General features: G+C 41.6%; 1 protein-coding gene across 3 annotated transcripts in view; it reads right to left on the reverse strand.

The window, feature by feature from the left end:
• The window catches only part of SNCAIP (synuclein alpha interacting protein), a 223611-nt gene that overhangs the window by 110630 nt on the left and 85570 nt on the right, over positions 1 to 27411 (reverse strand). For all 3 annotated transcript variants that reach the window (XM_078621833.1, XM_078621816.1, XM_078621826.1), the window contains exon 2: positions 8803 to 8901. The gene's annotated coding sequence lies outside the window, so the exon portion shown is untranslated. The remainder of the gene's footprint in view (positions 1 to 8802; positions 8902 to 27411) is intronic.

Raw genomic sequence — 27411 nt, forward strand, 5'->3', positions numbered from 1 at the left:
ACCAATGAGGGCCAAAAGGACCTCGTTTGGAAAAGTGCCACTTACATTTTTACTTTTACCCCTGCCCTGAATTCTTATTTCAGAAGGCAGCACCTGCTCACTAACTTCTTAGTCACCACAGCACTTGCACAAACCCGAGTAACTCACTACCCAAAAGTCATAGAGTTTGCTTCCATGAGGTGTTGATTTTGCAAACGTTAAATAAGACAAATTATCACCAGAAACACCGTTTAAAACAGCTATCGTTGAGGCAGTCTGGTAATGAACATTTAAGAAATCAGTTAAGTGTCCAAGCCGAAAAGACATAGATACGGCTGAAAATGTTTAACAATACTTGGAGTGGCTGCTTATTGAAGAGAATGAGAGGTTGCATAATGAATTAGCCGAGCATTGGAAAGAAATTAGACGAAAAATCTGGCTCAATAGAGAACTGATTATTGGCAGAAGCAGGCAGAGGAAATGAGATATTCTCAAAAAAATGGGACAGAAAAAAAGTATTCTCTATAATAGTTAACAGCCTTATGGTGTCAGACAAGTTTGAAGAACATTCGGTGTGAACCAGTTAGGGGGAAAATCGACATTCAGAGACAAAGGAAGCCCTGGTGGCATGACAGATCTGGTTTATCCAACTATTAAATAGAGAGCAATCACGTGACTCAATGCCATTATGGACACATCGGGCAGCAGGGGAGGACAGCACTTTGTAAAAGTATGAGAATATCGCAAAGCTAGAGAAAGAAGAATTTCTAGAGATCATACGGCCGCAACACATCTGAAATATGGTAAGACAGCAGGAGAGGGTGGCATCCCTGTCGATGTTAAAAGAAGGGGCTGTCGACATATGCTGAAGGACATTTGTAAAACGAATTTATTAAAAAAAAAATCGTATCATCACATGGCGATGGGGATAAGAGGATGAGGTAGAAATATGAGTGTTTTTGTGCATTCTAAAATGAGGTGTTTTTTTACTGTATAGTATATGATAAACTACCAGACAAAAGTGAGCTTAATTGAGACCCATCATGGATTTAGAACACCGTGTGGTTGTAGAGGTGGGGATTTTGCTGTCACTTAAATGAATTAAATGTCTTGGGAATATACAAAGTAGGCGTGTCAGAATGAATACATTTGCATATTAAAATACATTTTAACTTTCATTTACAATAATCAATTACAACTTATCCACATTGTATGAAAATAATAACAAATCAGATGAAAAAACTAGATAGCTTACAAATGAGATGACGATTGCTTGTGTTGCAATCGAAACGTCGTAGGTTTTTTTGTAAATTTCTTTGAAGCTCTCGACGTGACTTTACCGAAAGACCCAAGAATATGAATTACTGCAGTCACGAAAGCTTTAAGTCAAGATTTAACTATTTTATTTAGATAGAAAAAAAAGTTATCCATAGCAATTGGGGGGCCCCTGCTGATTCGCCTCTGAAACTCCACCTAACCAGCCCCCAGGAAAGAGTACAGCCACCATGTGTTTGATTTTACGTCCCATGGATTAACATATCTGGCTCACACTCAGTAGTAGCAGCAGTAAGGCAGAAGAAGAGCGGTGGTTACCGACCGTAATATAGAGGTGTGGGAGGGGTTTGGCAAACATGGATTTTGGAAGAACCCTCCCTTCACCACCATAAGTTCGACTTCATCATCACTACCAGCCATGATCTATCCACTGCTGGCTGAAGGCCTCCCAAGTCCCCTGCCGCCATCATCACCTTTCGTGGACTCGCAATGCAACAATCCATCCAGCTGCTTGCACGTGAGCTGATCTTATCGCTCCATCTCCACGGTGGGATTTCTCTCGTGGAGGTTCCCTCCTTATGCTGCCACTCCATCATTAGTCTTGCCCACCGGCCATCGTGCTGTCCAGTCACGTGTCCTGCCCAGCCCCAGTTTGCTTTTCTTGGCAGCCAATTGCAGTGAGATTGCCAGTAACACGCACCTCCGATTCGCACGGTTGGCTACGTATAGTGCGAAAGAAGTTAAACATATATACATACACAATCGTAGCTCCCACCAGGTTCTAATCCTACCGTGCACTGAACATCATGACATAAATGTGGTGATATATATCTACACCCTGTCTTAAAAGTGCCTCATGGGAGTGCTCAGGAAAGTCTCGTGATCGTGTATCGCGATTTGTTTTTACTCATGAACAACATTTCAATTCACATCGGACAGCAGAGCGAACCTGGCCTATCCATGTACTGTACAACTCCTCTTGCGAGGAGTATGTGCTTCACCCCAACGTCTGCATATGCGTGTTTTTTGCACAGGGATGATTTACGAATGCATGTTACTTTATGTCTCGCAATGTCTCCGTGCCTTATTGCAAGACATTTAAATTGTTTTCAGATGCATTCCAACACAAGATTGCCTGCGCCGCCGTGAGTCGTGTGCATAAGCCCTGAAACGGTCCAATACTGGGAGGTCAACGTGCTCCAGTTCACATGGCGAGTAAAGAAATCTTTATTTTTCATCATGTGGGTAATGTGAGCCTTCACCTTCAGGTCAGTGATCAAGTTGCACTGCTGGTAATTTCATGTTGAGGAACACAGCCTCCGTTATTTTTTTCTATTCCTGCTCCTTCAGTTTACCGCGTTCACGGAGGTGGGCAGAAGCGCCGCTGCTGAAGATGAATCGGTGTTCAGCTGACGTTAAATCCATGTAAGGAAGTTGAGAGCTCTGACATTGGTTTTTCTACATTGCTCTTAACAGGTGTGGCAAATTTCGGTAATTGAAGACTGCACACCAGCCATCGTTTTCACCTTAACTCAATCGTTCGCACCTGGCATGAGCTATGTACAAACCCCGTGTTCCATCGCCTTCCATGTGCTTTTCTGGAGTTTAGAGCCGCCCTCGGAGAGGAAGGAGCATGACGAATTTCTAACCGATATTAACAATTCCATAGATTCCCCCCCCACAATCGACATGTGTACACTACACTTCGTATAGCTGTACATACACGTTATTTTTGCTTACGTTGTTTGAAGCCTCTATCTGATTTTTTAAAAGTCTATTTCTTTGCTGGTATTCATTGTTTTGGCATTCGTTTTTTGTGTTTTTCAAACACATTTCACCTCAGTCTCCTTCATAACGAGTATTATTGTCCTAATGGGTTTTCACCTGCCTTGAAAGGAAAGCTAATATAAATATTTGATGCCAACCGCCTTCAACCTGCTTGCTGGAAGATAAATGTTGCCGTATAAGCATTAGTATAACATTAATTAAATATTTATTCCCCCCCCCATTTGGAATACAGTGTTGATTAATGATGCTAATTCCAGAAGTGCCCGTTCCACACCAAAGTTTAATTAATGGGGGGAAAGAGAAAAAGAATATCTAAATAGAAGTCATTTATATCCTTAACATCTTCAAAATGTATTAGTCGTAAATGGAAAAGCATAATAATTATGCTAAATGTTCAAGCAATGACATTGAGCACACAATGACGAAACTCAATCAATAGGCCACATTTCATAGCTCAGAATCAGAGGAGTTTTATATGTTTTGTTTAAACAAAGCTGCTTTGATGTGCATCTTCTTGTGGATGTACACTGCCTTGGGACTGATGAGAAAAAAAGTTGTAAATAAATTCCACGTTTGAGGTATGTATGATTAGCAACACTATAATGTGTAAATAAGGAGGATTTCCATTTATTGACCACAAAATAGAGAATGCCTGCGTAAAAAGGATAATTACATTGCGCGCAATGCATAGGTCATTAGTCAACATCTCATTGTTAATTAATAAAACGGTTCTGTCAAGAACCCAATGAACTGTATAAACAAATGTTTTTGCTTCAATAATTTATCTGCGAATAATAAACCCTTTTCTCCACTCAATGCCCTTTGTGCCCCCTTGCTTATACATATTCTTCACAGTGATTTTATTATCATCCTTCTTTTGAAATAACAGACACCTCAAACTGTTGAATGGCACTGAAGTGAGTTAGAACACAAAATATTTGTTACAAATGATCCCCTGGCATCGCTGAATGTTTACGGTGCGCGGATCGACATTGAATACCCATTATTCGAATAATTACTTTTCACTATCAGCCATCAATGTCTTTTGTTCACAATCAACCAGTGTGAAGATGTGCTCTGCTCGTAAGAAAGACGCAATTCTTCACGTGAAATAGGTGCGCTATGTTACAATATAAAACATATTAATGCATTTAAAATTATAATCCCAACGAACCAGGCTCTCACAAACAGCACAGTGCTTACATTTCCTTGAATGGAAAAAAGCAAAGACATTCATATGCCATTCAAGTAGCAGTACTACCATTAATTATACTTAATTGCAGCGTCATTGAAATGTGTTAATCACGTTATTAAATTACATGACATGTATCAAGAGCATCTATATCTGCAGTATCCACGAAAATGGTCCTGTAAAGAGGTAAATAAAAAGTTGACCAACAAAGATGGAGGAGAAACGCATTCATTGGTATTCGTGTTGTGAAACATTACGTGATAATCTATCGAACTCGTCATCAATTCAAATGTAAAAATAGGAAGAACATTGTGTTTTCGGGTCGTGGGATTTAATGAGCAATATTACTATTTAGGGATATTATAACATATTTCACACGGGCAGAATTAACATAAAGTAAATAGGCACATTTATTAAGGCACACAATTGTATTGCATTTACTGAGCGAATGTGGGTGCCAGCTGCTACAGTGAATGTTTTTCTTTTCCTTCGCCAACTGAAATACAAGAAATTGCGCGATTCATTTTGTTTCACGTTGCAGCAGCTGGAAAATCTTATACGTATGAGTTCAGGCATAGCGAACTAATACGCACTGGGTTCTCACTGCAAGTGTATAAATGTATATTTATTTAAGCAAACGTTAAGCTGTACATTACGGGACACAACGTGTACAGGAGTACGTTCCGGTCCTTTTCATGCACAGTTAAGCTCCCAAGTGGCCCACAATTTTGCACCTACGAGAAACTGCCAGTGCGATTTCCACAGTGGAAATCCCACTCACAGGCTGCCCTTTTGCTTCCAACAGACTCCCCCACGACCTTGACAATGAGGTGGGAGAAAGGAGGTATTTGTAGGGCAGGAAGACTGGCTGATCTCACCTCCCACGTGTTGTGTCCCCGTGCAATTGGCACGAGAGCTGACACCCGTTCCCTTCGCCCGCAACACCCCAGCCCACCCAACACCCTACACCATCCCACAACACCCTACGCCGTCATCTCGGCCAGAGAGCGCAGCTCGGAGAGCCCTGGGTAGCAGGGCATCTTGGCAAAGGGTTGTTGCCTGAGCGCCAAGGGTGGGAGAGTGGTTGAGGGAGAACAATTAATAAATATTACACTGAACCTTCTAAAAAAATAATGTAAACATTAAAACAAATCGAATTAATTTGTGTTACATTGAAACGGAGGTTTTAAGTTTTCCCCACAGAGGCGTCGCCGCAAATACATCGCCAATACCGATGCTATTTGCAAGTTCGAAAGATGTATGGTTGCTCTGTGATCTCCTTGCGACCTTATATCACTGATATGATAAATATAACATTTACAGAGCCACTTTTGCCCATACTCAACTTCAAACAACAACCACCATTCGCCACTAAGTGGCGGTGACATCACCACGGCGCGTGTGCCAGACTAGGTGCACTTTAAGGCCACGTGAAGTTATCGAATGCCCGCTGGCAGGAGGTTACGGGACAGACCCAGGTTCCATGGGTTGACTGACTGAGATGACTGGCAGATGCACCACCTGTGCCCCCTACTGTGCTGTGTTTTAACAGGCCGGTGCTCCGCTCGTTGTTGTGAGCATCGCTCCTCTGCCCTCCGTTGTTGCTGGAAGGCGACTCCCTCAAAAGGGCCCTCTATCTCCAACGATGAAGTTCAGTTCGCTACCCTGTGTTATTATTAATTGCCACAATTAAAATAAATTGTACGCAGAAAATCCCTGGCAGCTCTGCGGAGGTCACCGCATTGATATTGAATGGACATTGCCTCGGTTTGCAAGTCATGGTAAAGAATAAGGTAATGAAACTATGCTCAACGGATCAACAGAGCTACAATAGCATATTGTTTTCGCAACAGTATCCTGATCCAGTTGGGTTTTGGCTAGAGGCCTTGTTCTTAACTCAAACTTTGGTTAAAAATGGCAGACACAATTGCTTTATATGTATTATGTTCAGAGAAATTAGTGGAATATTTAGGACTAATATGCACACCCATGCCAATATTTAAATTAACATCCAAGCTGCACACATGCTGCTCACATGAAACTGCAGCATGATTGATCTATTGCACCGCATTAGAACAGCACTCTATTAATACAGTTCCTGCGGGGAAGCATGCCTTACCATAACAATGCTTCATTGGTCTAAAAAAACAAAACCATACGTTTCAGTTGTCTTTTCACACATTCCTTAACATGAAAAAGCAACACCTGAACGCCACATGGTTTATTTTTCTTGCCAAATGCTTAACAACAACCAGTTTTTTTGGTTTAAATCTCAATAACAAATCAGCGCAACGTGGTCTGGTTGCTCAGGGGTCAGGGCTCTTATCTTGCACCGCTGAAATGCTGGATTCAAATCGAGGTGTTCGCTGCCCATGATTAAACTGGGGTTTCAATTTAATTATGGAAGGTCTGAGCCCAGTCACAAATAACTCATCAATGACTGCACGAGGGGAAAAAACCCCCATCGAATTAAATTTGGTTTTCACTTGAATTGTCTAAATCCCAGCTCTATGTAAAACAATACTGCTTTGATGACCAAGGGATTAACCATTTGACTGCTATGCAATGAATATTTTTCACTGCAGTAGGGCACGTGGGAAAGTGTGCCCCAAGTTTGTGGATTTTAAATCGGGATCTTAGAAGTAGTTATCCGATACCTTCTTCCATGGGACGTTCTCTAGAGTTACAAATGGACGCTTTGTATCGTACATGATGCCGTTATGAAATGTGGTAAAACATCAGCATTAAATATATGTACCTGAATTACAATCCAGTGCCAATCAATTATTTAAAACAAAATTAGTTTTATTGCGTACACGTGTAAAAGGTGTGGAGTGTGAAGGTTACCCAATGTGGTCAGAGAATAAACAGTTCTGCCTTCAACACTTTAACAAAACGCAGTATTGGGCAATGCTCATAAATAATATGTACATTAAAATCGTGAACAAAGATGCATTCAATTTGCAGCCTTTTGCCTTGGGTCTCATTCCTTCATGACTGTATAACCAGTCCAAAATGCTCAACAGAGCAATACATATTCAAGCTGCATGAAAAAAAAATCAGTGTTACATAAACATCACGTATTTACATTATTACTGCTGCATTACGTATACATATATAACTCCCCAACCTATTTTTTCCACTAGCAAGCTTGTGTCAGCCGACCAATATTCTAAAGTATCAAATGTACATGCATATGATATGAGAAATATTATGAATATTGTCATAAAAGTGTATACAAAAACATATACTCAATGCTAACTCAAGTACTTTCTCCAGCCGAGGCGGCATTTCAACAGCCAGGAATAATCAGAGCAGACCGGATACAACAGATTATTATTGAATGGCTGTAATGCTTATGCATTGCTTACATTTTATATTGGATGTCTCAGTCATTTCATAGAGTATACATATATTACGGGATGTCTATAAGCTTTTGGAGGGGTGTCCAGCTATCTACACTTCCACTTAAAGTACAGAACAAAAACTGGTGATAATTAATGGTTAAAGTAATAGGTTAAAGGTGCAGCTCTGAAATGTCCTTTGGTCAAGCCACTGCTGGTGGAAGGGCCTCCACTATAGGAGCTCTAAGGAGACCGTCTGGAAAGCCCTTCTGCAGGGTATGCTCGGCCCACTCTTCTACATTGGCCAGAATGTATTCGAAATAGTAATCAAAATATGTATTTATACTGGAGAAATCTGATGAGCTATAAAGCTCTTTTTCACAGATGTCAAGTAGGGGCAGGTCCGAACCGTTACAACAAAATAGAAAAAGACGATAGGAGTGCAAATTATAGGAAAGATAAGCAAATCACTCACATAAATAAATAAATATAACTAAACTCTTTTATTTCGCCAGGTAAGACCCAGCGAGCTATTAGCTTCTTTTTCCAAAGCGACCTGGCCATAAATGATAGCTCAACGAAGTGGCTAATTATGTGGAAATGTATAGCAGCCAAATAATTTCAATAATCTAAAGACATGCGACCTGGCGAATGACTAACCGGTGCACCAATTTTGTACTGCTGGGTGAACAGAGGTGGAGGGATTTCAGAAACCTCTCTCTATTGTTTCAACTGCCCCACTGTGAGATCGAATCGGCGACCTCTGGATTAAATGTCCAGTGAGCTAACTATTACACCACGGCATCATTCCAATCATTGGGTAATAGTCGATAAAGTGTCTCTGATGGCGGTGCTCATTTCCAATGGTGGTGGCTTTATTTTGCCATGGTAATATAGATGTTTACTTGATTAATTGATTGTATATACGTGAAAGTTATGACAAAATTATCTGCAATCAAAACAGACTTTACCGAAAAAACCAAAGAGTATGGACCCTTGCAGTCCCGAAAACTTCAAATTTAGAATCAACACAACATGTGTATTTGATGGTGAAGTGGGAAGACATTTACAATAAATGTAGTACAGGTAACAGTTTCAAATAACTGAGACTTTTACTTGTCTAGCTATATCAAAGAACACGACAGAAAATGTACTGTATTCCAGAGGTACGTGAGATTATCTTACGTGTGAAAATCTGCAGCATTTCTTGCGAAATTAACATACCGAGTGTGGGGTCTCATATGACTTGATGGGTAGCAGAGAAGAGGTGTGACATCATCTTGGCGTGTGAAGTTTGTTTTTGCAGATCAGCCAGCCAGCCTCCTAAAAACAAAGACAAAGATCCCCTGTTTAGCCTTAATAGACTGTTGGGGCAAGTTCTGTTAGCCCAGCACTGCACACGTGGGGGTGGGACGCCAGCACCATGGTGGGCTTGCCTTTGTCTCCCGAGTAGCGATGTTCACACACTGCACCAGGTACTCATTTGGGGCTCAGTCGACCTAGGGGAGGCCCAGGACCAGTTCAATTAATCTTCACTGGTGGTGGCCGTGAGCGGGAATCAAACCCGGGTGGTCGGGTTCATAGTGCAGCACACTAACCACGACACGACTAAAAACATTCCTGCGGAGGGAGCTGGTAGGAACGTTGGGTTGCTAGGTCAGGGTCAACAGCGGCGTGGTGTATTCCGCAAATATGCCCGACTGTGAGGGCGGGCACAAGCCGGCGTGAGTAGGTTAAACGTTGAGTTTTATAAGGGCACCACGGGGTGACCAGCCCCTCCCCACCCAGCCCCACCCCTCCCACCCCCCACTCAGCCCCACCTTCCCCACCCAGCCCCTCCCCACCCTCCCCTCCCCACCCAGCCGCACCCTCCCCACCCAGCCCCTCCCCACCCTCCCTTCCCCACCCACTCAGCCCCTCCCTCCCCACCCAGCCCCTCCCTGCACGATGGACACAATAATCCCCTGTGGGCTGGTGTAACCAGGAGGTTCCTACCAGTAAAACACATGCATACATACACACAAATATGCTTTCATCATCAGCCATGATCAAGCTACTGTTGGATGGAGACCTCCCAAAGTCATCGCTATCTCTTGACACTCCGGTGATGAAAAAATCAATCGAGCACCTGCGCACGACTGTGACAAATATGCTCTATGTACAGAGTATTAGTATATTTGCACATATTTTAGAATTATTTGCCTAATACATATTCAATACATTGGATGATCATTCACAGCTAATATTCAAGGTTTACAAAAAATGACTTTACACATTGTAAAATAAAAACAGCAACATTATTTAAGTTCAATAACATTTATTTTACAAATGTCAAATACGAACAATATAATATCTGCTTTTGAAGGAAATGTTTGGTAATTTTATATGGAAGGGACAGATGTTTTAGATTTAGATTTTTTTTTACTTTTGGGTATTTTTAAATAATTATACTTTATTGTAATGACGGCAAACACTGGCTTACTTGTGTGAGTAATATAAGATGACTTTTAACACCTCTGTACCTTACAGCAGATAGAAAAAAACCTTTTTACACCTCTAACCATTACTGCAGGATTTAAACCGATGACTCTGCGCTGCAATGGCTTTGCGGCTTGTGCTCTCACCACTTGGCTGCCCAGCTACTCAATATCAATTTTTGCTCGCAAAGAAACCTGCAAAATGTGTGGCTCGGCCACACGACTTGATCGCAAACATCACTAGCCAAATACATCAAGAGAAATGTCACAGCTGTTCCATTTGCCTGCCTCCTCCATTCCTTCACACCCTTCTGTAAAGGTGAAGGTCTGTGCGGTATTGCGCTACCTAACTGGAGTGCTATGGGAACACTTCATCAGTGCGTTGGTGAACTATGGCTCTGTAATGATTATCATTCCAGTTTTTTTTTATTGTTTTCAATTATTTGGAAAACGGTTACACCAACTGTTAGTCATATTTTCTTTCCGGACATCGAGGTGCACTTTGATGTAAGTTTTATACGCTCAACACATTTAACGGTGTCAACTTCTTTCACGGTTCTGGAAATGGAATGCGTCTCTGAAATTCATATCCAACCGCTCATCCCCACATAAGCTAACAAAAAAATGTTTAAGTGGAGTGTGGCCAATCAAATTAATGTGGCAAATTCCACGCACAGTCAGACTTGGACGAACTTCAGCATTTGAACATGGACCGGCGTGTGGTCTTTACAGAAAACCAACATTCGAGAAATCAAAGTATCGCTGCAGTCCTGGAGCTTTCCATGAGCACCCTTCCAAAACTTTCCCATCAGGCTTCGAACAATCTGTTATGGCTCATATCACGGCGACTGGAAGAATTCCAACTGCGTGCTCAGTTAGCTTATATGCTGTCGGCATACAGAGTGCACAATGATGCAACGGACAAAAACTCGGCTTTGCATTTACATAGGGTGTAGCACAATATTCAGCCAATGAGTATTAATCTACCACAGACCTAATCAAATCTTCCTTGAGTTAAAGACCACGAATTTATCCTACACACTTGGCCAATGGAATAACACATTCCGTCCGAAACAGCTGTGCAGTTGCGCTGCACTGCCGATAATTGTTGCAACACTTTCTTCATGTTTAGCGTTTACAATCCACACAGATCACCGTCATATTTTCCCCTGGGCCGAAGCCAGCATGGTCGTATTTCTCTGAGCCAAGCAATCTGGATGAACTGCTCGAATATCCCCTGGAGGATGAGGCTTTTGTGAAGCTTTGAAACGGGCTGATCCAAGGCATGCCTGCAGGGGCCACAGGCTCTCTTCAGGCAAATAAAATCCAAAACAAACAATATCATCACCATGGCAGGCCTTCGAAAAATGCATCGCCCATTCTAAATAACTACGCAGTTTTTGAGATTTGTGAAGTGGGATATGATTTGTTAAAGTCGCATTGTATTGTTTTGATGCAATGAGAACAGTGTGCTATTTTGGTGTCTGAAATCTTACTTGGTATCTTCTAAGGTGTCTTGTTTGTTTTGTGCACAGGTGCTAATACAGAGGGTAGAATAGCCGTGAAACCATCAAAGTCTCTTGGGTGGCAATTACAGCAAAGAAATCTACTCACGAAAAGATCGTTCTGTCCCTATAACATCTGGCAGGCGGCAGTTTAAATTGTGTTAAATTTTGCATTGCACAAACAGGCTGTACAAATAATTAGCAATTTAACCTCTTCGTGTGGCTGATAATCATAATATACGTTTAAAATATCACAGAGGCAAATGTGGGAATGTGGCTTCGTATTTTTATTCACACTGGACATGTGAAATAGGGTAAACAAAAAGATAGAGACACCGGCTGTAGCGTTGCATTGTGTAAATGCAGGGTGTATACATTGCAAGTGGGAAAATATGCCAGTATCACAATTTTGGAAAATCAATTTCTTCCATGAAAATCAAGAAACACCAAAATGCTTTTTATACAGATATCTATAAGACATACACAAGGACATTTGCAGCTGTTAGCTGTTAGCTGCCTTGAACTTTCAATCTACTTTGAACATTGAATGCATCTGAGATTATATTTTGCCTTCGACTTACCAGAGTCGAGAATGTTTCAGTCCCATTGGTGCGAGCGCAAGACAGTGCTAGGTGCTAGCCTAAGCAGAAAAAAGCTTCTGATGTGGACGTTACCACAACATTACAACTGCTTCGTATTAAAGAAAATCATTGTTTACTCAGAAAAATGTCGTGATCTAGCTTTTTTTTTTACAAAGCATCTCATTTGATTCATTAATCTCGCGACAGCTTTATAGCTTTACAAATGCACAAGTCTAGGACAGATGTGGACTCCAACAATGTGTTTTTAAAAGACATTTAGTAGGGGTAATGCATTCGTCCAGCTGCTGGTGTAAACAATACACAATCAAATAAATGTTTCCCAAATGAGTGACGTAAAATATAAGAACACCAATTTGCATAAAGACGTGAGCTTGACATTTTCCAAAGTGCCACCAAAAAGCCCACGCTCATCCCAGAAAATGTGACCATTCATTGGTTTTATAAATGCCTCAATGCAATTTTAAATTCTGAAAGGGCTGACTTCTGCAAAGAGTCCATTCATACATGTTAAAATTATTTTATTTTTCTAGCACTCGAGAGATTTAATAACGACAACCCTCAAAGACTTTAATCTATCTAAAAGCATCGACGGGACAGTTCTGTTCTGAACTTGACACTTTTTGGAAAGCGTAGCTATACTTTGTGATGTAAAACAGTTCAGACAACCTAATGGAAAGTTATTCTTAGCCAAAAAATAAAGATAATTGTCAGCACATGCACTGGGGTAAACAATTCCAATACCTGCAATTTTTTTCCCTTCCTTTGTGGCTACACTTATGTCTGTTTGCAATTTAGATGAATTTTAGGATTGAGCAAGCACCAAAATATTTGTTTGGTGAATACAGCTGTTATGGCCGATCGCGCCTTGACGTGACTACAAGCATTATACCCTATTTAGGTGTTTTTATTTTTCTGCCACGACCTCACCGGATGGCCAGCGCAGCTGCTGCTGACATGAAAGGACTTTTAACGGCACCTTTCAAGCTAATGCAAAAAAGGTTAAAGCAATTTATTATTATTTTTCTAAATGGATTCGGCTGTTTGGCGTGTTGCACCAATGCTCACGACACTCGCAATCTCGCCATCAGAAATCCAGCGTGAGCTTTGTGCCAAGTTGCACCACGGCGCTGCTCCATACAAGGTCAGCGCGGCTCGGGGCCCCAGCGTTCCTAGCCTTGGCTTGGCAACAGTGCTCAAAGAAATGTTTTCCAGACATTTGAAAAGGGCTGAAAAAACATGAAATCACTCCCGTGCAGCCTTTAACTCCCCTCTTCTCTCCCTGTTGCCCACCCCCACCACAGGCCTCTCCTTTCCACTGCAGCAGAATACCCAACCAACGTCACTCCTTCCTCGTCTTTTTTTTTACGCGTCTTTTTTCATCTCCGTGCTGTTTGCTAGGCAAACGCAGAATAGAGTTTAACAAAAGTGTCTTGGCCCTGTCAGTCCATGTGGACTGGCTACACAATCCCTATTTTGCAACATGACAAGAAGGGACATGACAGCAGGTGGAATAATGTCCAAAGTTCTGGGCACCATGGTGGCAAGATCTTAAATACCCCACCTCGTATACAGGAGGTCGTGGGTTCGATCCCAACCCTGACGCCTGCTGTATATTTGGAGTTTGCACGTTGTCCCCGTAGTCACGTAGATTTTTTTTCCAGGTCCTCCGGTTTTTCCCTCCACATTTAGAAAAATGCTTTAAGAGTATTTGACTGCAATACATTTCCACATGATAAGCCACTTCGTTGAGCTATCATTTGTGACCAGGTCACTTCTTAAAAAGAGCTATATAGTTCAGTGGGCCATACCTGGTAAAAAAAACAAGTTTAGTTTTTATAATAATTGGTTCTTTACCCTTCTATCTGGCAACAAAAACTGACACCTTTTTACAAGGAGTCATGTTTGCATAGACCGCAATACCTGCAGTCATAATACAAACAAAAGAACATAACTCTGATAATGTGCACTGTCCTTGAAGTTGATTGGTCCACACCCGAGACAGCTTTCCTTAGAGCCTAGTCTCATATGGGTTGGACCAGATGACGCCAAAAGGCGCACAACTCAAAGACAATGCACCATCAGAGTATGAGAGCTCGGGGCAAGCATCTACACTATGGGAACCTCATTTGCCAGTAAAAATATGATAATTGGTTCTTTACCCTTCTATCTGGCAACAAAAACTGACACCTTTTTACAAGGAGTCATGTTTGCATAGACCGCAATACCTGCAGTCATAATACAAACAAAAGAACATAACTCTGATAATGTGCACTGTCCTTGAAGTTGATTGGTCCACACCCGAGACAGCTTTCCTTAGAGCCTAGTCTCATATGGGTTGGACCAGATGACGCCAAAAGAGTTATGTTCTTTTGTTTGTATTATGACTGCAGGTATTGCGGTCTATGCAAACATGACTCCTTGTAAAAAGGTGTCAGTTTTTGTTGCCAGATAGAAGGGTAAAGAACCAATTATCATATTTTTACTGGCAAATGAGGTTCCCATAGTGTAGATGCTTGCCCCGAGCTCTCATACTCTGATGGTGCATTGTCTTTGAGTTGTGCGCCTTTTGGCGTCATCTGGTCCAACCCATATGAGACTAGGCTCTAAGGAAAGCTGTCTCGGGTGTGGACCAATCAACTTCAAGGACAGTGCACATTATCAGAGTTATGTTCTTTTGTTTGTATTATGACTGCAGGTATTGCGGTCTATGCAAACATGACTCCTTGTAAAAAGGTGTCAGTTTTTGTTGCCAGATAGAAGGGTAAAGAACCAATTATCATATTTTTACTGGCAAATGAGGTTCCCTTAGTTTTTATAGTTTAAATATTAACAGTTTACCATCTTTTAGCTCCTATAATTTCTTATTATGCTTGACAACGCGTCTGGCTGTTAGTTTTGAACACATTATGGCCAATAAATACTCAAGATAAAAGGGTGGCGCTGAGCATCATGTTTCAATGGTTAAATTAACCTGCATGTGCATGATCCCATTCGACCTCAGAAGCTAAGCAAGATTGAATATGCTTCATACTTGGTTGGGTAACCACCAGAGCTTGCCGGATGATTGAAACGTGTGGTTGCGATGTGACCAAGTGATGGGAGGTGTTTTTTCGCTGGTTTTATCCAGGTTTCCCAGTTTCTCTGCACGTGTCAAACACTCGTTAATGGTGTTGGACAAACATGCCAAAGCAGCAACCGCTTGCAAAAAATATATATCTTGAGGCTTTCCTTATTAAATAACTGACTTTTTAAAAACTATTTCTTTCATTACGTTGCCTATTTTTTCATGGCAGATAGGTAAAACCGCATTAATCCGCATGTCCCCACGTTATTTGCAATAGTGGTAAACTATTACTTGTGTGGATAGGCCAAGGTTGCACCACTCAATGATGTATTTATCATAATAGTGCAAGTATGAGAGGGAGGGTACTTTTACATCCGTGAACTTTCTCATCTACTTGCCTCTTAAATAAAATAAATCTACGAGAATAGTGCAACTATCAACTTTTCAACAATGTTGACCCCTCTTGTCGCACGCACGCATGTTCAGTGTTGAACCAAAAGATAAACTGAAAATAAATGACCAGAGGTTTGAGAATATGCAACTATAACCTCGATAGAATTACAAAATGCGAAGCCACAGCTGTGAGATCGTGAAAGATGGCGAGAGGGTTGAGGAGGCTCTCGTACAGCAGCGGTATTGAGCAGGGATGATGATCTTAATTTTGGAGCTTTCGTGACTGCAGGAATTATTCTTTGGTTCTTTCGGTAAAGTCACGTATAAAGATAAAATAATAAATTAAATAATAGCATACTACGACGTTTCGATTGCAACACAAGCAATCATCATCAGGTATAAAAGAAATAGCAACAAAAATCTAACCAGAAAACTATAGACAGACATATAAGCAGACATATATCACAAAGATACACAGAGAGAGAACACGTATCGGCACAAAGAGAGATCGTCTCTGTGACGAGGCCTTAAATATAGAGAGGGGGCGGGGGCGGAGAGAGGGAGGGGGCAGAGGATGATGATGCCGATGACAACCACAATGCATTAAGCTGAGGTTGATCTATTTGTATAATCAAGACCTCGTCGACTTACACCTTCATATAAGATTGTAAGTATCAATAAGAGGTTGGCGGGAAGGATAACAAGCATCCACAGTGATGTTCTTTTCTCGACATCGCAGCGTGCTTTAGAAAGGTGCACTTATATTCTGAATCTGTATACAGAGGAATCTCCACATTGCATTCAATTACTGTGAATTAAAAACAGGTGACTGGACAATTTTATTACGGTCTCTTGAAGGCCATTGCTTTACTCTCCTTGTCTGTTTCTCTATCTCTGATGCGAGAAACAAGGTGGATAGGTAATCGCCGTGCGGTGCAATCAACCGCAGATCCTCGAGTGTCCTCTTTAACTTGCTCACTGAGCTGTAAAGGCAACTAAATACACACTCAGGTTCTTCCTGTGCCTGAGACATGGTGCATGTGCGTGGACGGGAATCTTACCTCATCTAAATTACACGCGTCCAAAAAAGAAACAGCATTCTATTTAATTCCTGCCTTACCACAGCGACGCATGTCCAGATGAAAATCCCACCATTCTTGGGTGTGATGTCAAATCTCCACGCTGAGTTGGTGAGATCTTTCGACGTCAAGGGAACCACAGGACTGGCGGTGCTCATCATTCACAACAGCCATTAGTATTCATAAATCTTAGAGGTAATCATATTCTTTGGGTCTTTCGGTAAAGCCACGTAGATAGAAAAAATAATTTAAAAAATGATAACAATATCACGACATTTCGATCGCAACACAATGATGACGATTGCGCATGTTACGATGGAAACGTCGTGATATTGTTATTCTTTTTTAGAATTTTTTCTATCTACGTGGCTTTACCGAAAGACCAAAGAATATGAATTCCTGCAGTCACGAAAGCTTTAAGCCGAGATCTTAGAGGTAAGTTCATATGTTGTCGGGTCGCCTTCCACCCACGGTGCACTTGTGCCGTGACATGCAGTGACCTCGGCCAATTGCCATAACATCCTCAGATCATCTTTATAGACGATCTGAGGATGACTGCTCTCATTAGTCAATTGTCTTACCTGTTATTCCATACTCCCAAAAATGACAGTGTTTTTCCCCACTGGATCGACAACCACACGCACGCCCAGTTGCAATATTTAGTCCCTTGTATTACATTTGTAGTGCTGGTAAAAGACATGCAACAAAATGGACTCCTCTCTTGTCTGGGATATCGATATTTGTACGTGTGCTTTTTTTCCCATTGAGTTAAACACTGCCCTGATAACAGTGAGCGGGCACTAAGGTTAATGCCTCAATCGGACGTGTAATTCAAGGAGGAGAACTGGGCGGGCAATGCCGTAGCTCAGTTCGGTGAGCGCTAGTTTTTTTTAATTTCAAGTACAGTGCATTTGAATTAAACCTGTCAATCATCGTCGGTCTCGTCTCATTAAAAAAAAGAGAACCGAAGCCCTGACCTAGCTTCTTTTGTAAAGCGTTTTTTATACCGGTGCCCTTGAACGTCTTAAAAGTAGTGAGTTATCGGCAATACAATAAGTAATCGAAGAGCTGTAACTTGAGTAGCTCAAGCACAGCACCCCTGAAAGCGCTTTCGGCAGTAACGGGGTCCCTTCGGTGAAGTCAACTACATGACAAGACAATTTCCCTCATCCCTTGTAGCCTTTTCATCCGCAACTCGTAATAGCCATGGTGCCTGGATGATCCACATTAGCCACAGAGTGGCCTTCCCATTACGTGTAATATCACGAAATAAAAAGAAGAGGACGACAGTGAGGGTCTAATTTCATCCAAATTAAGATGAAGATGGTGATGTTAATGGATGACTACGAGGCATGTAATAATGCATTAAATCATCAATGGGAAATCTATTCTTTCAATTAGAATACATGCATCTAAATGTCATCTCATGGTAGGGATCAGTCATTCTTAGAATAGCTTAACCTAATTACCACGAAAGCCTGCTCGTTTTTTTTTATCAACCCTGAAACGATGATGGGCTGAGTCAACCCATGGCCGATTTGAACTTGCGACCTCTGATTGTGCACTGAATATCATTACAATAATTACTCTAGATATGAATAATGCAGGGTGTTTCATTATCCGAAATTGTGTTTAAAAAAAAGCAAACGTATAATTGAGAATGTTGAAATGTTCTGGCCTCTATAAACCAAACTTGGTTTGGTTGGTTTGGCTATGGCTTGTATCTAATGAGCTGACTGCTATGAATTACACAATACGGCGCAGTAATACAATGTGTGAGTGAGCACTGCACACATATATGATTACTTTTTGGTCAATTTACAATGTGAGAGAAACCTAATATTATGCCAGCAGTCTTACTTTGATGTGGCAGGATATGCATATCATGTCTGGTGAAGTGGCTTAATTAAAAAATGAATGCACTGCTGTCATTTGTCGACTGAAGTTGCCCTTTTCACAGAGATGTGTTGTCTCCAAAAAGAGCTCTCACCTAACAAAATAAAGGCTATATATACATTAATAAAATGTACTGTATATAATAATTTTAAAAAAACAAGTCGATATTACAGAGTGCACTGTGCTGCTTATTCAATACACTTCAACTTATACATTAAATTCGATCAAACCACAGACACTGTGGGATACTGCTGTGATGTAATGAGTTAGCACTATGGCTTTGCAAAGCCTGAGATTGCCAGTTCAATCTCATGGTGCGAAAAGTTGAAACAATGGGCCACTTTCTTAAATTCCCATTGCCTCTGCCCACTCCGTAGCAGGAATGGATCTGCAACAGTTAGCAGGTCGGCAAATCGCATGTGGTGGGAGTTAAAAGTGTGGGTGCTCCCACTTCTTCTAAGATGTCTGGCCAGCATGGAAGAGACATACAAAACAGCCTCCAGAAAGAAGGGCTCTCTAGAACATACTCTTTGTTTTTTTCGGTAAAGTCACGTAGGTAAAAAATTTACATAGATTAAATCACGACGTTTCGGGCGCAACACAAGAGTGCTTCTTTTTAAGCGGTGTGCTTTCGCTAAGTTGTCCCCACCTGAAGAAGGACGCTTGTGTTGCGCCCGAAACGTCGTGATTTAATTTATTTTTTATTTTTACCTACGTGACTTTACCGAAAAAACCAAAGAGTATGAATCTTTGCAGTCACGAAAACTTCAAATCTCTCTAGAACAGTTTTTAGTTAAGGCCTTCTGCCAGCAGGGGCGTGATTGAGTAATTGCAGGGCTGCACCTTTATGTATACCATTTAACAGACTGTGCGTGCAGCTTCACCTACATATATCAAGGCCCAAAACGAATTCGAAACACTTTCACCAGGCCGGAAACTGTTTAACTTCTTTCGCACCGTACGTAGCCAACCGTGCTAATCGGAGGTGCGAAAGTAGTACGTGAATGGAGACAAAGAAAAACATTTACTATGCGTACAGTGACTAACACATCACACTGCGAATGTGTGATATGAGCAATCCATCTCTTTGGTGATGATGTATTTGCATACTTCAGCATTCACTGAAGTATCTGAAATGATGCATTCAAATCTTAACCACCTCTTTTACTGCTGTCTATAATCTGCATTGGTGTCGGGATTTACAGAGACTGCCTGCAATTTTTATGGCTTCAATAATATTTCCGTCACTCAATGGAAAATTGCAGCGGCATTGCTGAAAAATGACATAATTAGACCGCAACAATTGCATCGTGCGGCCGTATGAATGCTTTGTCATTCACTGTGCCAGCGTTCTTGAGGAAGAGACCTCACATTATTGGGCACACATTTGACAGGGAATGGGGATAGAAATGATTGCTTAAGAAAACCTTTCGACGGCCTTAGAGCCTGTTTTTAAAATGTGAGAGTACACATGCTCAAATAATTCAAAGTCTCGTGTTTTTGAATAACGCTAACCGTCTCAAGAACAGCCGACTACGTATGGCACAGTGGGAGCTTATTTTAGATTTTTGTTTTTAGTAAAACAGGCAACTGAAGTTAGATGAATAATTTTCACTTCAGATTGAACGTGTGCATCCTTGCTAAAACTGACGCCGATGTTTATTCTCCCGGGTGTGGAGTGGCGGCTCAGTGGTTAGCGCTCAGCGCTGTGAACTTGGCGACCAGAGTTCGATTCCCAGCCACTGCTAACATCAATTTGAGTAATATTTTAACTACTCCTCGACCACTCATTTACCAACACCCGCTTATCAGTGTGGTGAAGTATGGTCAAACAACCCCCACGACTGACCAGTTTATTGACAAATGGGCAGCAAAACTGTCAGAATTACGTCTCGTTATTGTTACATAGTTTAGGAATTAATATTTTAATTTACATGAAAACAATGAGGGAGGACATATTAAAGACAGTGAATCTCAGTGATAACAAAGGTAAAATGGCACTTAGTTTAATTCATAAAATATATATTTCTACCTACGTGACTTTACCGAAGGAACCAAAGAGTATGGATTCCTGCAGTCACGAAAGCTTCAAATCAAGATTGTAATCCAAGTGTTTGTCAAAACCTTGACAATATTTTATCGGCATGATCCCAGTGGCTAAACACATTCTGTGACTAATGCGAATAACTTTCATGACACAACTAACCAAGAAAATGTTGTTGGCTATTTCAAGAGGTTGAGAAATCTAGTTTAAAGTGTGTATCACAAAAAGTAGTTTTATGAAAATATTCAAATGTTTAAATGGAAGCACCAGCTCTCGTATGTGCTGCCAACGCGAGTCTCTAATATCATGTGCATGCATTTGGCGATAATGGAGAGCTGCTCATATGATTTGACAGGCCGTACTCAATTGGCTCAGCATCAATAGCGTGCTCTTTTCTAGCATCTCAGCCCATTTCTCACTAACGGACCTGTGGGTACGTTTGAACGACAGCCCTTTCCCAGGATTTACTAGCAGAAGGGTATTATTGGTGCTTAGTTTCACTCTAGCTGCAGTCAAAGGTCAAAGAGAGGTTTTGCCATTGGCCTTCTCGTAGCATTTGTCTTTCATTATCGTTCGCAATTATATCCATCTTCCAGCATGCCAGTGCACGTGAGAGACGCGTCTTCGACCAAGAAGCCATCTCGAATATCCATTCTGCGATGTCGGCGGTGAGTGGCGGTAGACTTTTCTAAACACGTGACGTGTCGCGGATGGGGTCATGCGGTACACGAAAGGAGGAAAGGGGAGCGCGCATTGCGGGCAACGCTAAACCCCACTGCGGAGCACTCGTGTGTGTGTGTGGGGCGCCTTTCATTCAGATGACCCGAACCCTGTGCAGGCACCAGTGGGGATATTGCAGGCAATAACTCAGCCACCCCTGCATGTCACACGGAGCGCTCTGAGACAGGGCTGTAAACGTGAAAGACTGTGCTTCGCAGAAATCTACAGTAAATTGGCACTACAAAAGGGTCAGGACCGTGACCTTAAAAAAATCGTTTTAGTTGCGCTATATTTTAAAGGAGCGGTTATTTATTTATTTTCACAACCACTATTATTCACATTACTAATAACACAGCACAACCCAGAATTGTTAGCATTTGATTTAATACAGGTGCCGGTTTAGAGTTCGATGAATGCAAAAGAAATTGGGAGCAATTTTCAATTGAGTGGTTGCCTGCTTCTTGGAGCGGCTCCTGTTAGGACTGCGTGGTTTTTGGTTGAGGCGCAATAAGGGTACTGTATCAAAATAATAAAGTATGATTTAGCATTTTAAACGCTACGCAGTACTGTTGCACCGTGCCAGAATTTTCATTGAGAATATTAAAACATGTGGTGCAGCGCTGAAGGTAATATCCCCGCAGCTGTGTGCCTCTACATCCAGCGTCGTCGTTGTTGTTACCCGATCGCGTGTCTCAGAACTCATAAACCTTTATATAGCACGACACACAGAGCACCTGCAAAGCCCTCGGTATTTCTGAATTTGTTTCAAATATTCAATTTCGTCCGGAGCACAGCGCAGAAATTACGCACAAAACTACCACCTATTGCAGTTGTTTTAGTAGAAACGAAAGCCAATTGCAAAAAAAGTAAAATTTTTGACACCGACTTCTTTATTGCCTAACATTTTCCGAGAGACAATGGACATCAGGCCCTTCGTGCTGTAATATCAAACATCTGTGTTTTTCTTCCCTATAAAGTATACCGAATTAATCTTCGTGGATATCTCCTGCAGCTAGCTATGAGATCATCATGTGTCTGTTTTAAAGGGCAAGCCGTATTGGATGGCTCAAGTTCTGGACGACCCCTTGGTTCGCTGCATATTTACATGGATGTTTGCAGACACAGAACAAAATAAAAGCAGAAAGTCACGTGAGCCGTATGCAGTGCCCAGGGAGCGCTGAAACATGTCTTGCATTAGTACTGCACTAATGCAGTATTCAACCGAGGACAGGGTACTTCATTGCCGGAACATACGCAACCATCAGTCTCTGCACGATGGCACATTGCTCTTTCTCCTCGGGTGTCTCCACAGTTCCCCAAGCAGCCTTTGGCTTGCAGTCCATATCCCTTCTCCGAAGTCTAAAATCCCAGCCAGCCCTTTCATAATTATTTCGTGAAAAAAAATCACACGGCCAATATTCAATTGAGCAGAGTCAAATAACCGTTACCAATATACCAATGTAACGGATATTTGTTACAACTGTCACGGATATTTGTAGCAATTGTAAAATGTGTGCATTTTTCTGACAACTTTATATTGTTTTCGTCCTTACTTTTTTCACAAAACAACTATTACCGAAAGAACCAAGAATAAGTATAATGCATTAGTTTATCTTACCAGCTGACCTCTCGTATAGTAACCCCGATATTTATGGGATGAACGGTGCATTTGAATAATCAATTAACATCGATTGTTAAGCTCCTGTATCAATTTCCAAGAATCAATGTTGATAATAGTGTGTCGTGATGTTTTTATTTTACAGTATATTTCAACAACCGCGTGTTGCACATGTTTCCCTGGCTTTACACGGCAGCAATAGAGACACTTTCCCAAAGAAATGGGTGCACAAAGCGAGACCGCTAGCGACAACTGGCTGCCGAGTAGCGCGTAGTGCACGCAGCAGTCAGTGAATTCCAACCGCATAGAGCGAATTTCTGGTAGAAATAGGGGTTAGCTGCATATACGCGAAATAGCCGAAATCGCCAGAATCGAACCCGCATAAAGCGAGAGAGACCTGCATGCAGCACTGTATACAGTACTACACCAACGGGTTCACTTCACCACATGTCGCCACTACAGGCGATACCATTATCCACAATGTAAAAATAACTAAAATGTTTCATATAATCATGACCAAGAATTGTGAATATTAACCAGATCACTAGTGGGCATTATGATTTCACCTCACTGAACACGTTTTTACATCTTGTAGATACAGTATACTGGACTAATGTGTTTTTCTATTTGAAGTCGGGTAGAAAGCAAATCTTTTTAGCTCTTTGCCACCCTGCGCTGCCAATTAATTAGCGTTGCACGGGGCTAATGAGCTGCTGAAGAAATTGCAGCCCCTTGCCTCACGGTGCATGACAGTGTTGCTCATCCGTCGCGCCGACGTTAACAGCCCTGTCAAAATGTGTCTCATCCCCTGACAACCTCACCGCCTCCGCACCCTCTCCGCACCGGCTCGTCCTGTCGCCACCAGGACATGATCTAACCATCACGGGGCGCTTCAACTTTCACTCTCGCTTATCACCCACGAGGCAAAATGTGGAATTTACAAAAGATTCCCCCGAATCAGCAGAAACTACACTTTTCATCGATTTTTTTTTCTCTAAGGTTCCAAACAAAAGATACTCTCAAAGCTTTCTTCAAGTGTGTCCACTCAATGTGACGCAGTTCTTGCATTTTAAGAGGCAGATAGCCGTGAATTAATGGTTATTAGGGATGTAACGGTTCGTCCCCTCTCCCCCATGTGATTGAATGAATTGTCGTGCTTTGATTAAAGGAGCGATTAAAGCAGATTGACATTGTGGTGGATGACACGGAAACATGAGCGACAGAGAGAATACGATCGGCAGCGTTGGAAGGGAATGCTGCTTCAAGTTCGTGGACCCAGCGGCTTCTGTGAAGGTGCTGAATGGGAGACGAGAAGAGAGAATATAGTGGCCCCTAGTGGCTGGAATGGTCATGTGAAGCAATTACATACAAAGTATATGAACAAAAAAAATGTCTTACAGGCACAAGCTGATACACGTATCATGAGCTTAAGGGATGATATGAATCAATGTATCGATGCATCGTTGCACCTGCAATGGTAACATGAATCATGGAGACAATGTCTACACAAGTACTGTATTGTATATGGACACTCAGCCACAGTGTGAATACAATTCAGAGGTTTGATGCAGAGATTTCTTGATGTGCATATAGTGTTCTGGTCTGAGCCTAGCCATTGAAGACTGAAAAGAGAAAATCCATGTAAAATAAACATTTGCACATGGTTTTGGCTGTATTATCACAAGAGGGTGCAAAGCTGTTAAAGAGCAAAACAAACATGTTGTTTTTACTGCAGATTTATAGTGTCGCATAAAGAAAAGGTATTAAAAGTCCACAGATTAGACACAGAAAAGTGATTCAGTCCACGTCTGTTCCTTATTAGGACGTGTTGCTCTGCTGTGAGTGAGCAATCTGATATCGAAAAAGGCTATAATCTGTATCTGATGCCTTTAGTACAATGGCAAACACAGAATGTAAAAAAAAAATCGTTTAACGTGTAGAGCAACATCCAGTGTTGCATATGACAGGCAAGCTACTGGGACGTTAATACTTTGTGAAAGCCATAATAGGTCCAGCAAAGATTCTCTGCAACCTTTCCGCTAACTGTAAATTGACTGTAAATGATACAGGTCAGTACTTCGCGGGGTGAAGGAACGTGTTGCCAGAACGGCAAAAAGTTCACTACTTTGAGAAACCCAAATTGATGTTGATGCGTGGTTTAAGTTGCTGTGTTTTTGCCATGCGTGCTAGACTCTGAGTGAGTATGTTTAGCATTTCTTCAATACATTTCAAGGTCTCAGCGCATGCCAGGAAGTACATTATTTCAGCTGAAGTTTGTTTCGGTTAAGATGTGTGAAACCCTTCGGCATATCAACCACAAGCATACTTGAGAACCTGTACATTCAAGCAAGTACATTGTGCCCTAACCTGGCATGGGTATTGGCACACTGTTGTTCCGCAGTGCATTCACACAAAGCAGCTAAACGTGCTATTGTGGTTGAAGAGAAAACGAACTCTTTTCCTCCCTTGGTTCAACATTATATAACGTGTATTGTGTTGCGGATTGCCATTGGCTCACATGCATTTTAATGCTTGATGTATTTAGTCAAATGTAATTCAGCCACTATTGCCCTCTCCAGAGAATACGCCCCCCCCCCCATCATCTTTATCCAAATAAATTAAACACCAACAACATAGCACTTAAACACTGGTTATAGAAAATAACAAAAACATTCATTTATTAAAGACTCCCCCAAAAGAATACAAAAACAAACACATCACATAACAAATAAACTCAACGTACAAAAGTGACGTCTGCATCACTTCAGGAATCAGGAGCTTTCCAAATAAACTCAATCAGTGTAATCTAAATGCAGTTATGACTAGTTGCCCTTGTTTTCACAAGAACAGCAGCAGAGACAAAATAAACTCACCCAGACGGACGGACGGCTGGTCAGCGACATTGCCTGTGGCTGAGTGACGTGGACAAGGGGGGAGCTGAATACGTGCAAATAAGCGGCAGTTTTTTTTGGTGCGCGTGTGTGTGTATGTATGTATGTTCAACTTATTTAGTACCGTACATAGGCAACCGTTCTCATCGGAGGTGCGGGCGTTTACTGCTCACCCACTCGTGTGCTGCGACGGACTGGCCCGGCCAGCCTCTCAATCTCATCCCGATGGTGCAATTCAACGTTTAACCCCCTTCCCCTCCCCCAACAGCTTCATCCCTGCCCCCACCAAACCCACTCCCCAATTCGTCCACCTTCGACTAACGCAGAAACCTGACCTCCTCCTCCTCCCCCTCCACTATTTCCCAGCAGCCTCGGAGTGCCTGTCAGACTCAGACATTACCAAGGGAGGCTGGGGCACGAGACGTACCAAGATTTTTACCCACGTATATCACTGGGGATTAGACGGCACCGATTTGGAAACGCCTGTTAAATACACTTGTGTCTTCAAAGCAGTCTGAATCCAGCATGCATTTTTTTGGATTGATGCTTCAATGGGAAAAAAATGTCTTTGATGCTTGCCAAACTTAACCTGGTCAAGGTATTCATTCTTTGTATATTAAAGATAAGTAGCCGCTGATCTCCATGACTAAAACAATACCCCGAGAAAGAAGTCCGAGCACTGATGTAGAATTTTTTTTAAAGGCAGCGCAGAGCTATTAAGCTTCCGAAATTACATTAAAACTCCAATAATCCCATATGTTAATTGCCCCAAGCGGTGTGACACGTCGTATAGTAAATCGGTTTCTCATTAAAATTACTTGCACAAAGTGGTGTCATGTTTTAATAATTACCCATATTACAGTAGGGGCACATTTTCATCGTCAAATTTTTGCCAAATTAAAAATATATAACATGATTATATTTGACTAAATAATGTCATACATGTTCTCAGCTTACGGTAATGTTTATGTGTTCTGTACATTGACGGTATTTTTTCCCCCCTTCAGATTTTAACATTCATATCACACCGTGAGACACATTTCAACTTTTCTCACGATGTTCCCGGGATTCCCTTTGGATATTCAATGAGTGGCACACACAGTGTACTTTACATTCATTTTACTCAACAATAATTAGCTAGGGAAATGTTTTTGTAAGGATACCATGAACTCAAGGCATCGCCATATGATTTTAGTATATTTCACCTGCTTCTGCGTCAAAGTCATTCACAGGAAATATTGCTTATATTACATTTAAAAAAAATACTGCTTAAGTTCCTTCCTAAGTTAAAGAATTGCACAAATCTGAAATGACACCGACTATGCCATTTATATCAGAGACCTGCTACAACAGGTCCAGAACTTATATATTTATCTGCCACTCAATACATTAGCTAAACCAGTCAGAATGTATCAGAGGCAAATAGCACTGACTCGCTCGATTCAGAGGGGCAGCAGATACTATATTTCCTTTACAGGAGTTAGTGCATTGCCCCATGAATCCAGAAACCCGAGTTCAATGCCTGTCCATGGCTAACACAAGCA

This window comes from Lampetra planeri, chromosome 3 (assembly GCF_965212315.1).
Source record: "Lampetra planeri chromosome 3, kcLamPlan1.2.h2, whole genome shotgun sequence".
Lineage (NCBI taxonomy): Eukaryota > Metazoa > Chordata > Hyperoartia > Petromyzontiformes > Petromyzontidae > Lampetra > Lampetra planeri.